At 37.2% G+C, this 11,455-nt stretch overlaps 1 non-coding gene across 1 annotated transcript; it reads right to left on the bottom strand.

The window, feature by feature from the left end:
* Positions 1 to 1,369: 1,369 nt before the first annotated feature.
* Positions 1,370 to 1,474, bottom strand: LOC124105091 (U6 spliceosomal RNA). The gene has a single exon (XR_006855626.1). It is a non-coding gene; the product is annotated as a U6 spliceosomal RNA (small nuclear RNA).
* Positions 1,475 to 11,455: the final 9,981 nt, after the last annotated feature.

Raw genomic sequence — 11,455 nt, 5'->3', positions numbered from 1 at the left:
CAGTGTGTGATACACTTTGAGTTGATTTTTGTTTAAAAATGAAGTTTAGGTGGAAGTTCATTATATGTTCATTCACTATAAATTTCTCTGTATTTTAACCTGTGCATTTACTTACAGCCTCATGTACAAAAGGGCCCTGTGCTTGGTTTAATGTCCTGCTGCTCCTCTTTTGTAATTCTTAATAATTTCATCTCCCAACTCATGTTGAAAATCCAATGGGACAATGGTGCATGTGCATAAGGAGAGTAGATACACATAATATGTATCTATTCTTTAGTGCTATCCCATATATGTATAACATTTATGATATTATATTAGCACAGAATTCCAGTGAACCCACAATGTCCAGGAGCACAAGACTCAAATGAATTATGTTTATGACTAAGCAAGGGCCCAGAAAACCCCAAGAGGCTATGTTTTTCATTTAGACCAAGACTTGGTTTGATTGCAAAAAGAAGGCAGTGGTGTTCTAAAATGACCAAGGAACCCTATCATATTCTTTCTTACTCATGTTATTTTCCTCTATTAGCCAACCACTATAATTGACTATGATATAGAAGTAAAAGATAGGGCAGTCTGTAGCTCCTTTTCCTTTCTATTCTTCCTTAGAACAGTAAATCAAAGGTGAAGACTATTGGTAGAATGTGTGTACATGAAAAACTGAAGTACAAAGCAGTTCAGTTTTGTGTAATATTTCCATTGTTCTGATAAGAATGAAATACATATTCATGTATGAGTTATTAAATGTGAATTGTACACTTTTAGTGATGTTAACCTATGAGTTAATGCTCTTATATTTACATTTAAACTAACCTTGAAAAATAAAGATGAACAATAAAATTCATACTAATAATTTAAATGTCAATTATTCTTAGAACCACATTAAATAACAAATAGAAAGTACCATCTCTCTCTCTCTCTCTCTCTCTCTCTCTCTCTCTCACACACACACACACACACACACGCACACACACACGGGGGTGGGGAGGGAGAGGAGCAGGGAGGCGCATACGGTGGGTAGGTGTGGAAGAGGAATTAATAGATAGGATGTGTGAATACACAGAAGAAAGAAAACACTTTTTTAGTAGCTTTAACAGCAATTTCCCCCTGCTTTAAGAATGAGAGACCTCACTTCTTCATTTTGCACCAGGCCCCACAAATTAATGTAGCCTGCCCTGACTGTATACTTAAAATTTTTCATAATACAATTTTGGGAAAAATCCTACCTATTCTTTAAATATTAACACAAAACTCCTGTGCAGCATTGTCTTAACATGTAATTTTGATAGTAATTTTTAACAATTTAAAATTGGATACATAATAATTGTACATATTTCTAGGATACAGTATGATATTTTGATTACATATATAGAATATGGAGTGCTTCATGAATTTGAGTGTCATCCTGGTGCAGGGATCATGCTAATCTCTGTATCATTCTAATTTTGGTAAAAGTGTTGCCTGAAATTAGCATGAAACTACAGTAACCTTTTAGTCCTTTGAGGTCCTAGTGGAAAGGTCAGCTGTATTATTATTTGGCTGTACAACACTGAGAATGCTTTTTCCCTTCCTGAGTTTATGTCTTGAACAATGAAGAGGTTAAAATAGATGGTGCTTTCTGAAAGTACTCAAGTTGGGAGACTGTGATTCTCTCATTTATACCATTTAAAGGCCTTTATTTATATATAGCTGGTATTTGGGAATGACCACTTTGGATTTGAGCATTTGGAGAAAGTGCCACCTCCCTTGTCTATTTCTATTCTCATGATGGTTTGCATATAGTAGGCACTTATGAGCTGTTGTCTGGATAAATTAATAAATAAATAAATGAGCTGTTATTTGTGTGTCACCTCATGGCTGCTTCAGAATCAACCATTTTATCCTCTTTTATCATAAGAAAGTTCGCATGAAGTCTATGTTGTAGAAAGTCTGAATGTGATAGAAGTGAGCTCTGATACTGCCCTGGGACATCAACCAGCCTCTTGGTGCCACTCTCTTCCCTTGTGAGGTAAAGTTTTCCCTCTTTCCACACTCTTTGCATTTCTGAGGTCTTAAACTCATATCTCAAATCCTCAGCGTGTGTGTGTGTTGGGGGGGGTAGGTCCACCCTGCTCACCAGGCTTGGTGATATGTGTCCAGCTCAGAGGTCCATAAAGGAATTGGGTAATGGGCAGAGTGTCTCATGTGGGTTGAAGTCTCAGCCCCACAGGGGACCTTTAAAACTTCCCATCCATACTAGAGACTTTTATTTCCCACACCCGCTGGAGGGGTGGAGTGAGGCACAATGTGGGGAGGATGGCTTTGTGAAGTCCAACACCTTGAGGCAGTGAGCCATGAATACTGACAGAAGAGTAGTCTGGGCCTTTGGAAGCCCTGAGCTGCCCATTTCCTTGCCACTGGCCAGAACACTTTGATGGCATTACTAAACCATATTAGCCCCACTCCCTCTAGCCCCACTTTCCACTTTCACAAGCTCTACTCGTCACTTCTTAATGAATCAGGCAGAATTTTTCCAGCTGGGCTTGGTATTGGTTTCCCCAAATGACCCTTTAAAAGTTCAGATTTGAATCCATGGATCTGTCTGAGCAGGAGGCGGGCCTCATACATCACTGAACACTCATCTTCTCAGAAGGTCGAGGCCTTGGCATGGTTGGGTGTTGATGTCTTTATGGATGGAAAATGTTGGTTTTGCATTGTATCAGTAACCCCCACAGAGGTGATATTGGGATTTAGGGAATCTAATCATTTGGAAAATGCTTGATTGGAGCCAGCTCTAGCCTCATTTATATTTTGGAAAGAGAAGATAATGACTTGAACTACAGAGATGGCTACCCCTCCACAATCTTGTGAGACAGGCTATGGAATTACCAAGCTGGCAATGTACACTGAGTTGGGTGATAGGGAGGCAAATTCAAGGAGAAACACAACAAAAGATCAAAAGCAGTAGTGGTGAGAGTACTGGGTTGGGAATCAGCAGATCAGGGTTCCAGTTCTGACGCTTTTATACTCTTACTTTTTCATCATGTTACATTGAGTAAATTTCTTTCATCTCAATTCCCTCATAAAAAATGAAGATCTTTTCAGCTCTGATCTGTGTCATTTGAGACGATAATTTTCTCCTTTACTGGATTACCTATTTTTTTATGCCCTGGATGTACACTTTCCTGGTAGTTTGACTTTTAAAAAATTACTTAACCTCTCTGTTTTATTCTCCTTATCTATAAAATGAGGATGATGATGATGATGATGATAAATACTTATAGGAATGTTATAAGGAATAATTATTTCAATTTACAGTTGTTTCCACTTCAATTTATACTTAAGAGTATTGCCTGGCACTTATTAAATATAATAATATTGTTATCAGCTATTATTATTATTATTATTATTATTATTATTATTATTATTATTATACTTCTCTAGGCTATCCTAAAAAAGCCAGGGTAGAATATCTGAGATTCCAGGCTCTAGCTTTTCCTTCCTCTCTGAGATGATATACCATCTAGTGGTTGCTTTCCTAGGCTTTTAGACACATAACTCACCTCCATTTGGGGAAAGCCACCTTCTGCCCTTCTATTGCATAGCACCTTGGGGCTGCTTTCTAAATGGGGCCTCAATCTGGACCTCTTTAGAAAACAGTTCATCTAATATTTGGATTTACTTTCCCAACCTGGATGGTTTTGTTCATCTTCTCAAATGTGCTTCTTCAACTTCTGACTGGTATTTACCTTTTCTCAGTCAAGATGGCCAATAGTGGAGAGTAGGGGGATATGGATGGGATAGATGTGAGATAAGCAGGGCAGAAAGGAAGTTGAGGATTGTCTTGTCAGAATTCATTTTCATAAAGGGTTTCTGTGCCTCTGGGACATCCATATGACCAATCCATGCCCTTGATTCTTTTTCTGTTGGTGTACCTAGTTAATTCAAACATATGGATAAATAAATTTTTATGAATTCAGTGGCAGCCTCTGTGAAGTAGCATTTGAGTTTGAATTTGGGTCATAGAAATACAAAATGTTATAGACATAGGGGGCCTTAGAAATGATCTCATACAATTTCTTCCTTCTATAATGTATTGAGGAAATTGAGGCCCCCAAAAGGGATGGGATTTTCCCAGGATCATACAGCAGAGTTGAGGCTAGAATCTAGGTAATTTGGTACATAGTTGTGGTCCCTTTACCTATATAAATTTGTCACTGGGTAGTTTTTCAAGGCATAGGACCTTAAACAAACAGAGTGACTCCAAGCATATTAGAGTGTGGGAAGGTGAATGGAGATGTTTCAGGATACTGAGAGTTTTTGGTTCCCCTCAAAATCCCTTGTAGGCATTTGCCTTTTCTGCCTTCAAACAGGGCCAGACTTGCTAATTTTCAAGTCTAGGAGAGCCAGATTTTCAGGGTTCCTTGTCCCCAACTGTACTGCCATTGTTGGGTGGGGCCAGGAGGAGAGGCCTTGCAGCTGGATTTCCTATGTGTCTCCAGGGCCTGGGAGGAGCTTGTCACTCTGGAGCAGTACACAAGGCTCCCAGCATCTGCTTTGAGGTGCTTGGTCACGCCATCCAAAGACAACGAAGAGATATGAATAGAATTGATGGAAGAGTGAATCAGGGGTCACCGTCTGGTTTGCTCGGCAGCCAGTCCATGGGAGCGGCGGAGCAAAGAGAACAAAGCACAGTGTGAGCCCCTGGCCAACAAAGTAACCTAATAAATAGAGGTTGCACACCCCAGGGAGCACAGTGGAGTTTCTGGCAGGATGGGGCAGTAGTCATTCTGAACAAACAAGATCTTAATTTATGTCTAAGCAGAGCAAGATTAGAAACCTGCTTCACATTCCTCCTAGAGAGTGTTTCCGAAAATCAGCCAAGTGAATTTCCTCCATTTGGATACAGAGAAGAGAAGCCATGCACATGGCCTTCTAAACATAGTTCCTGGGCCACTGCACTGGCAGTCACAGGCATGAACTTCAAGGTAGCAGTATCTGATGCCAACTTGTTGTGCCAAGTCAAGGGTAGGGACAGTCTTGTCTGGATCAACATCAAGATCTAAATGGCCTGCTCGGAGCATTGTATATCTGTGCCAATAGCTGACTGACTGTGCAGTTCAGCTTCTCCTGAAGATCTTAAACTATTTTTTTTCTGCCTATGTTTCTTTCCTATCTAGAACAGTCTTCTATTTATGAGCCATAAAGCTGTCACTTTTATTCCATTCAATTCTTTCCTATAAACTTATCTTTATTCTTCCATAGGAGATCATCAAAAGGAAGGAAAAAGAGGAGGTATAATGAAGGATTTTAAATCTTGAAGCTGGAAGATTCTCCAAAGATCATCTAAAATAATCTCTTGAGGCACTAAGTTTCAACTACTATTTACATTCTGGTGACCCTCAATTCTATATGTCCATTATCATTCCCAAGTTGCAAATAATGTATCAAGGCACTTGTATGTACCACAGGAACCATAATATTAACATGTTCAACATGGAATCCATCATATTACTAATAAACATGATCCTACTCTTGAGTTTCCAATTTTTCTTGGTGGCATGATTATCTACCAGCTACCTAACCTAGAAACTATAAAGTCATCCATATATCACCAGCTTCCATTACCTGCTAGACCCAAATTCCTCAGCAAGTCCTGTTGATTTTATCTCCTAAATATATTTCAACTCCATCTGCTTTGTTCTATTTCCATTGCCTTTATTTAAACCCTTATTGCTTTATTTTATTCTACTAGGACTTGAACCCAGGGGCTCTTTACCACTGAGCTATAACCCAGCCCTTTTTATTTTATTTTATTTTGAGACAGGGTCTTACTAAGTTTTTTTTTAAGGAGAGAGAGAGAGAGAGAGAGAGAGAGAGAGAATATTTTTTAATATTTATTTTTTAGTTTTCGGTGGACACAACATCTTTATTTGTATGTGGTGCTAAGGATTGAACCCAGCGACCCGCGCACACCAGGCGAGCATGGTACTGCTTGAGCTACATCCCCAGCCCCTTACTAAGTTTTAAGGCTGTCCTTGAACTTGTGATCCTCCTGTCTTAGCCTTCCAAGTCACTGGGATTACAGGTGTGAGCCACTATACCTGGCCAAACCCTCATGACTTTAGATCAGAACTATTGTTATTATCTCCTACCTGATGTCCCTACCACCAATCTGGGCCCCTTCTACTTCATTTTCTACAATGCCAAAATAATCTTAAAATATAAATCTGATATGGAACTCTGGATCCTTAAATCCTTCAATGGCTTCCCATTCCTCTTAAGAGAAAGTTCAAATTCCTTTCAGGGCCTGTAAGATCCGGCATGATCCTTTCACATAAACTTTTTTTTTTCTTTTGTTGTTTTTGCCATTCTCTTTCTTGCTATTTAAGCTACAGCAATGCTGAGTTGTTTGAAGTCCCCTGCAAACACCAATTTGTTTAAGGTATCCATAACCGTTTATGCCATCTCCATCTTCTTGGTTTGAGTCTTCTCTCCATACTCTTTTGCCTGGCAACTTTTTATTACTTCATCTCAGACATCTTTCTATATTGAGTGAGGTTATATACCTGTGTGATCCCACAGAATCTCATTGCATTCCATATCATATATCTTTATCATACCCTATTATAATTATCTGTTTTCCTATCTCATGCAGTATAGTGTATATGACTTTTTGAGTTGCTTGTCTGTAGCCTCAGTACCTAGTACACTGTTTGGTATATATTTGGTACTCAAAAATTGCTTTCTGAATGAATGAAATGGGTAGATTTAGCTACTTTTTAATTCAGCCAGCCCTTTTTTATCTAGTGCATTCCCACTCATTGACTCATTCTGTCACTCCCAGCAAGTCCAGGAGATTGAGTGGGTATTTTTGTGAGTATGATTCTTTATAGGGCTATTCTTATGGGTGACTCTTTTGAAGTTTTTATTGTAGAGGCAGCAAATTTGAGATTTTGCCTTTTGCAAATGCAAGAGCTATCCAAAGATGCTACATAACTTGCCTCAGCTTACAAAGCTAATTAATAGTCAATCCTAAATCCTGATTTCTAGACTCGCATCCCAAGGATCTTTTTCCTGCCTCCACCTGTTTCTAAATCATGGTTTTGAAACATTTATGTAAATCATAGAGAGGTCCTCAGGATGATTAGGTTTCATTTATCTTTTTTTGATGATTGTTTTGAAAGTGAAACTCTCATATCAAAAATTAACTATTTCTGGGGCTGGGGATGTGGCTCAAGCGGTAGCGTGCTCACCTGGCATGTGCGGGGTGCTGGGTTCTATCCTCAGCACCACATAAAAATAAAATAAAGATGTTGTGTCCACTGAAAACTAAAAAATAAATATTAAAAAATTCTCTCTCTCTCTCTTTAAAAAAAATTAACTATTTCAAGGTGTTCGATATAGTGGCAGGTAGAATATTTACAACATTGTGCAATCATCACTTCTATCTAGTTCTAAAACATTACATCACCCCAAAACAAAACTCTATACACATCAATCATTTATGCCCCATTTCCCACCCCCATCCTCTGGTAATTACTTTCTTTTTTTTTAATTTATTTTTTAGTTGTAGTTGGGTACAATATCTTTAATTAATTCATTTATTTTTATGTGGTGCTGAGGACCGAACCCAGGGCCTCACCCGTAATAGGGGAGCGCTCTACCGCTGAGCCACAACCCCAGCCCCTGATACTGACTTTCTATCACTATGAATTTACCTATTCTGGATATTTGATATAAATGGATTCATACCATATATGACTTTTTGTGTATGGCTTATTTACCAGGCATAATGTTTTTGAGGTTCATTCATCTTGTAACCTTTATCAGTTCTTCATCTTTATGGACAAATAGTTTTTCACTATGTTTATATTCCACACTTGTTTATCATCTGTTCATCATTGATGGACATATTTGGTTTATTTCTAACTTTGGACTATTGATGAATATTTGTGTAAAAGTACATGCTTGCCTGGAGTGCTTGATTTCAATGCTTCTCCTTCTCCTTCTCTTCCTTCTCCTTCTCTTCTTCCTCCTCCTTTTTTGTGGTTTCATGATCAAACCCAAGGCCTCATAATGCTTATTTTCAATTTGGGGAATATATGTGTAACCTGAATTGGTGGGTCACGTGGTAATACTGTTTAACTTTTTGAAGACATGCCACACTATTTTCCATAGCAGTGTACCATTTGAGATTCTGACCAGCAATGCATGAGGGTTTTAATTTTTCCACATCCTCCCCAATACTTAACATCTGGTGGGTGTGAAGTGGTAGCTCAATGTGGTTTTGATTCACATTTCCCTGATGGCTAATACTGTGGAGCATCATTTCCTGTACTTATTGGCTGTTTGTATATCTTCCTTAGAGAAATATCTATTTAAGTCCCTTGCCTATTTTTCATTGGGTTGTTTGTCTTATTGTTGTTGAGATGTAAACATTCCTTAAATACTCTGAATATGAGACCTTTATCGGATATGTGGTTTACTAATACTTTCTCTCATTCTGTAGGTTGTCTTTTCACTTTGTAATAGTGTACTTTTATGCATAAAGATTTTAAAAATAGAAGTCCAATTTATCTATTTTTTTTCTTTTGTGTGGTTTGTGCTTTGGCTTTCATAAGTAAGAATCCACTTCCAAATGTAAGGTCATGAAGAATTACCCCTGTGTTTTAAAATTGAGGTATGATTTATAAATAAACATTGCTTATATTTAAGGTATAAAATTGATGTTTTTGGTGTACATATATATTATTAAATGATTTATATGTTAATTAGATTGAAAAATCTAATCAACTTCTTTATCATCTCAAACATTTATGTTTTTAATGTGTATATGAGAATACTTGAGGTCTACTCTCAGCAAATTTCTTCTATACAATATTATTAGTCACCATAATGTACATCAAATTTCAAGAATTTTTCATATTTTTATTATTAGTTAATTTATTTTTTGGTGCTGGGGATTGAATCCAGGGATGCTAATTTGCTGAGGCTGGCTTTGAACTTGTGATCCTCCTGCCTCAGTCTCCCAAGTTGTGATTAGAGGCATGTGCCACCATGCATGGCCTGTATTATTATTATTTTTTGAGATGGAGTCTGCCTATGTTACTCAGGCTGATGTTGAATGTCTGGGCTGAAGTGCTCATTCTGCCTCAGCCTCCTAAGGAGCTGGGATGACAGGCACATGCCACTGTGTCCTCGTGGTGTTTTCTTATTTTAAAAAGGTTATTGTAATATTTTCAACAACTTAATAAATAGTTCTTTGACTAGCCAGGTGTAGTGGTACATCTGTAGTCCTCGGTACTGGGAGTTGAGGCAGGAGCATCAGTTGAACCAAAATGAACCTGGGCAATATAAATAGACCCTGTCTCAAAACAAAATTCTCTTGATGATTGTACATGTACAAGGCTATTTGTTAATATTCAGAAACATCATAGTAATGGTGATTTCCTAGTTTGTAATGTTCAATAATTATAAGGAGATACTTCATAAAAGTGCTGTCAAATCAGTAAGACTGCATTATGCATTCATTTTCAGGATTGCTGATAACCTGGACATATTTTCCCACAAATAACCTTGGCACCTTGTGTCACAATGTCCAACTTGCTCCCGTTTACTTCACTGACAGTGTCTTTGGTAATAAGACCAAAAGTTGAGTATAGTAGGGATGAGGCATTATCTTTTATTTTTTTAAATTTTTTTGTCATGTTCCTACAAAAATAGTTTTCTATTTTTAATTTTATTGGTTCTTTTTAGTTATACATGACAGTAGAATTCATTCTGATATAATTATACAAGCATGGAATATATCTTATTCTAATTAGGACCCCATTCTTATGGATGTACATGATGGTGGGAAGCAATTATTTTTTATACTAAATATTGGCAGGTTTAAAAGGTGGCTTTCAGTTCAGGATGTGTCACATGGGCCTTCATGAAATTTAAGCCCATTGTCTTAATTAATCATTATATTTAGGTGATTTTCTCATAATGTGATCTTCAACAAAGCAGACATTAGGAGCCATGCAGTCTTTTCTTTTTTTTTCCATTCAAGTAAATTTTAATATTCAGGTTCCTCTCTAGGCACAAACTTTGGGTAGAGAGGCTTACCATTTTCCTGCCTTCTTTTTTCATTGTAAAAATAATATTGGGAAATAGTTTCTCTTGATAGTCTTTGTGGAGCAGATAGGCAGATACTGCTTCCTGTGGAGTCTTTTCAACATTCTTTTGTTTGGTGTGTCTCTTTTCATACATCTCAGTCATTTTTTTTCTTTATTTTCTCAGCATGCTGCTGATTAAGGTAGTTTAGCCTTCAACACAATCTTTTTTTTTCTTCTTTGAACATTCATGAGCCTCCTAACTTTGCTTCATTTTCTTTTTTCTCATGCTAGTCCAAATGATATCAATAGCATTTACAGAGTAATTCAATATGTCAATTTTGTGGCTCTGTAACAGTCACAGAGCTACTGGATACAGCCACCAGGGTACAAAGAAACTCTCAATTTTCAGGTTTCAGAGATGAGTGACTCTGTATAGCACACATCAGGAAAAATAGCTCATTGTAGTTTTGATTTGCAGTTCTCTGATGATTAATTATGTTCAGAATCTTTTCATTTACCCATTGGCAATTTGTATGTCTGTCTTCTTTGCCAAAATGTCTATTTAGGTCTTTTCCCCATTTTACATGGATTATTATTTTTTACCTATTATATTGTGATTTCTATCTATTTTAGCTATTAATCCTTTATTGGATACAGGGTTTACAAAAATATTTTCTTTTCCTAAGTTGCCTTCATTTTGTTGATTGCTTCCTTTGCTGTGAAGAATATCTTTTAGATTGATGAAGTTTTACTTACTTGTTCATTTTTGTTTTTGTTTTCTGTGCTTTTGGTGTCAAATTAAAAAAAAAAATGTTGCAGAGACCAGTGTTACAGAGTTTTCCCCCTATGTCTTGTCCTAGGAGTTTTATGGTTTCAGGTGTTCTGTTTATATTTTTAATCCATTTTGAGTTAATGTTTATGGTACAAGATAAGGATTCCAGTTTTATTCTTTTGCATGCAAATATCCAGTTTTCTCAGAAAAATTTATTGAAGAGACTATCTTCTCATTGTATACTCTTTCCACCTTTGTGTGTGTGTGTGTGTGTGTGTATGCATGCATGCACATGAGTATTTGTGTGTTTGAGTCATTAGTTTTTTTCTTCCACACTTTTTATTGGTGCATTGTAGTTGTACATATTGGTGGGATTTGTTGTTACATATTAATACATACACACAATAAAACAGGTAGTTTGTTCAATATCCTCCCCAACTTTTGCCACCATTTTTGAAGATTAGATGACTGTATGTGTGCAGGTTTTTTTTCTGGGATCTCTATACTGCTCCATTGGTCTATGGGTCTTCCCTTATGATACTAACAGAGTGGGTTTGTGTGTGTGTGTGTGTGTGTGTGTGTGTGGTCCTGGGGATTGAAC

This window comes from Marmota monax, unplaced genomic scaffold, assembly GCF_021218885.2.
Source record: "Marmota monax isolate L192 unplaced genomic scaffold, Marmota_monax_Labrador192_F-V1.1 WCK01_AAM20220418_F8-fsc00192, whole genome shotgun sequence".
NCBI lineage: Eukaryota > Metazoa > Chordata > Mammalia > Rodentia > Sciuridae > Marmota > Marmota monax.
This window is presented reverse-complemented; position numbering and strand designations above follow the sequence as displayed.